Raw genomic sequence first — 3,905 nt, forward strand, 5'->3', positions numbered from 1 at the left:
GCAGCATTCATAGGGACAGCTTTAGCTAATTTAACACATTTCCTCCACTTGTATTTTTTGTGAGCTTATAATGATGTTTATTTGTTGATGCACTTTTTGTTACACACACACGCGCACACACACTTTTATGGAGTTGGTGATAATCCTGTCTTGAATCATTTGTTATATTAAGCTCAGTATAAGGCCATTGTCTGGTACTTCTAATGTACTGTACATAAGGTTAATAAACGTTAGAGAATAAAGGGATAGGACCTCATTCACTAAGAAGTGCAACTCCATAGAACACCTTCTGGCACTGGGAGAAACCGTACCGCACTTTTAAGTCAACCGGCCGTAATTTATTCTTCCATCGATGGAAGGTGTATCACAGCAAAAGACTGCTTAGTAAATATGGGCCATAATACTTTTTGCCTGGCCGGGGGATAGGGCTATAGCTGGGCGGTACCTGGCCGGGTGATAGGGCCACTGCTGGGTCTGTAGAAAGGTTTGGAGACTGGCTGGGTAAAGTGGTTTGTTAAATGTCTGTATAACATTATGCTTTAATAAAGCTGTGGCCGTTAAACTTCCAGGTCGGTGTCTGTAGTTATTGCATATTATGGGTGGAAGATTGTGGGGGTGAAGGGAGAAGAATGGTGAGGGGGGCCTCTAGGCTTCAAGGTCAAGTGAAAGTGCCCTCAAACATACAAAGCATGCGCCTTATAGAAGTGGATCAAGATACAATATTTAGTGCAGACATGATGCTCATTTCCTCACCTATCGATACAGAACCTACCCGCACCATAATCACATGCCATACAACACGCTGAGGGATGCAGAGAATAGTTTTGAATATGTTTTTAGGCAGATAAAGACAAGAGACAACTACAATTCTTAAGCAATTTTTATTAATTATTTTATAAACTTTAAAATGTATAACCACAGGTCATATGACTAGGATGACACCAATACAGTAATATCTCATGGGTAATGTAAAATCTTCTCTCCAGATGTCCACAGCATTTATTACTGAAAATGTAAAGAAAGTTTGGGTTAATTAAAAGAATTCGGCTTCCTAGGCAATTTAGGAGGGGGGAGAATATGTGTCCTTTTCTATGACCAAATATGGGGTTTAGCTCTAATATTTCCTGTTGACGGGATCAGACATCTTAAATCTGCCTTGTATGTATGTATGTATGTATGTATGTATGTATGTATGTATGTATGTATGTGTGTATGTATGTATGTATGTATGTATGTATGTATGTATGTATGTATGTATGTATGTATGTATGTGTGTATGTATGTATGTATGTATGTGTGTATGTATGTATGTATGTGTGTATGTATGTATGTATGTATATCTTTATTTATATAGCGGCATTAATGTACATAGCGCTTCAGAGCAGTAATAAACGTGACAATCATATAAATAACAAATAATATAAATAACACATAATGGGAAGAAGTGCTTCAGACATAAAAGTGACATTTAGGAAAAAGAGTCTCTGCCCCGAAGAGCTTACAATCCAATTATAGAACAAGTACCATCACTATTTCTACTACAAGGTGTGGACATTATGCTTTTTGTAATAATTTCTGATTTTAAAATGATGGAATATTAGTCACAATGGTTTTAGAAAAATAGGTTTATGTACATTTAAACAATACTGATAAAAGTATTGATCGTTAATATCAAAAAATGAGGTGACAAGCAGACAATTATACTGTATGTATTAATGATAGTTCATAGAATGTTTGTATTATAGGATAACAACAAAAGTAGATACTTTTAAAGGGTGAATAATAAATATTAATAGTACAATATGTATTGGTGTATAATAAATTATAAGATACATGCCAGAATTACAGGTGTAGGAAAGCAATATGACGATAATGAGATATTCTTGTATGCAGCAGAAACTTCAGTTTGCAATTTTTTATCCATCCTTTTAACCAACAGTCTAAAGCGGACTGCCTGGAAATTGTGTTCTGATAAGTTTTTTTTTTTTTTTTGTTTCAAATGGTTTTATTAGGCAGCAATACAACATCGATTCGTCATACAAACAGTACAGCCTAATACAAGAACATTTTTACATTTTGGGGGAAAAGAATGACAACCTCAATTGTCGTAGAGGGGGAGGCCTTCATAGAGGGAAGGCAAGAGAGGAGGGTGGGGGGAGGGGTGGGATATGTTTTATTTTAATGTTTTGGTACAATGCTGATGCTTGAAAATGTTGTGTTTGATAAATCTGTTTTAGGGGAATAACAAAATTACAGCGCAACAAGGTCTGGTTCAAATAAAAGTAATTTAGGACTTTGGCAAATATGCTGTAACCTAATATTAAATATTTTCTTTCATCAAAGTCCAAATGAAAAAGTAGCTGAATTCTTCCTTATAGAATAAGAGTTTGATATGTTAAATAGCTGGCACTGTGTGCAAATTTGCATGTCATTTCCCAGAATCCCTGGCTTTAGTGGAAGCACTGTATGCTAAGAGAAAACAAAGTTATTTGGACTTATTTTCTATAAATGAAGAAACTGCGGACCAATTAAAATTGACGCCTTAAAATGGACACTGTATCTTTGTAAAAAAAATAAAATCAGGTGACTCAATAACCCCTGTACCATTAGAGTACAATTAATTCCTTGGATTTCTTACCTACACCTTAATTCCTAAGGTCTGGCCAGGAAAATCTTGATTTGAATCTCCTTCAATTTTTTCTCGATGAATGTTGTCATTGCGGAAAGGATATTTTGGTTAAGTTTGGGGTCACAGATATTGGTTTTAATCATATTTATTTTCTGGATGATCTTCTGCTGCTCTTGACCCTGAATTAGTTTTCTTAGAGTCGCTTCAGTTTTATCAAACGTAGTGAGGAGGTTGAGTTGCAGAGGTGACAGGGCTCCATTGCTGCTGTTACATGAAATAGAATTGTCTGTGGAAATAGAACATCAACAGTGAGATCCTCCTTTTATTTATATTGTCTCTCACAAAATGATGTATGTGCTGTAAAGCACTCAGAGCACAGCAAGATCTCATTATGATGATGGAAAGTGGCTACATTAAGGGACTGCTCCTTCAGGATATGGGGGGGGGGGGGGCAAGTGGGGAGATGTACAATAGGAAGTTAACAAAAATGCATTTTTTAGGAGGCATACATATGCTAAATTATTTATATATAAAAATATGTATCAAGGAGGCAAATCTCAAGTACTGTATCTACATTTGGAGTGAAGCAAAGGTTACTTACACTGGTCTGATTAATAACGTGTCTCCCACCTGTTTGAAGTCTAATTGACATTAATTTATATCGATCGCTCTAAGTGGAAGTGTACTGTACCTTTAAAGTATTATCTTATCACAACCATATTCTTTCCCTATTTTCTCCAAATATTGTACTGGGAATACATCACACAGCATAAAGCTTTATATCTGTCTGACCCATGCCAGGAATATAGCATCATCAGTAAACTGCTGAGAAATTAGGAATACTTTATCTGGCAGTTTTTGCACCTCTAAGGTTAATAATCCCAGTAATGATTAGTCTCCTGAATACATCATCATGTATCAGTCTTACCTTGTTGAGCCAAAGTCAGGGCCAGGAGAGTGAAGAAAACAACACAGCAAACCATGGTTATTTTAATCTGACAACAGATGAGTACAACGTTAGATTTGCAATGGGACTATTTATTGCTTTTTTAATAAAATACACCGGGACATAGCAATGAGAAAATCCAGCCCCTCTTCCATTGAAGAATGTATTGTACAAAGTATTATTCTAAATGCTTCCATTCATAGCCTAATTATTATAATTGCAATTCATAGACATTGAAAGAAAAGTGTAATCAATTCATTGTAAATTAGTCTCTACGAAGGTGTAGATTTTTCCCTCTCAGATTCAGTTACAGTCACTGTATAATGGTAG

The 3,905-nt window shown here is 35.6% G+C and overlaps 1 long non-coding RNA gene across 1 annotated transcript; it reads right to left on the reverse strand.

Moving 5' to 3' along the window:
- Positions 1–916: 916 nt before the first annotated feature.
- Positions 917–3,629, reverse strand: LOC142500929 (uncharacterized). The gene is made up of 3 exons (XR_012803359.1): positions 3,558–3,629; positions 2,639–2,915; positions 917–1,005 (listed from the first exon to the last, which is right to left on the reverse strand). It is a non-coding gene; the product is annotated as an uncharacterized LOC142500929 (long non-coding RNA).
- Between the last annotated feature and the right edge of the window lie 276 nt (positions 3,630–3,905).

Source organism: Ascaphus truei, chromosome 8, assembly GCF_040206685.1.
Source record: "Ascaphus truei isolate aAscTru1 chromosome 8, aAscTru1.hap1, whole genome shotgun sequence".
In the NCBI taxonomy this organism is placed as follows: domain Eukaryota; kingdom Metazoa; phylum Chordata; class Amphibia; order Anura; family Ascaphidae; genus Ascaphus; species Ascaphus truei.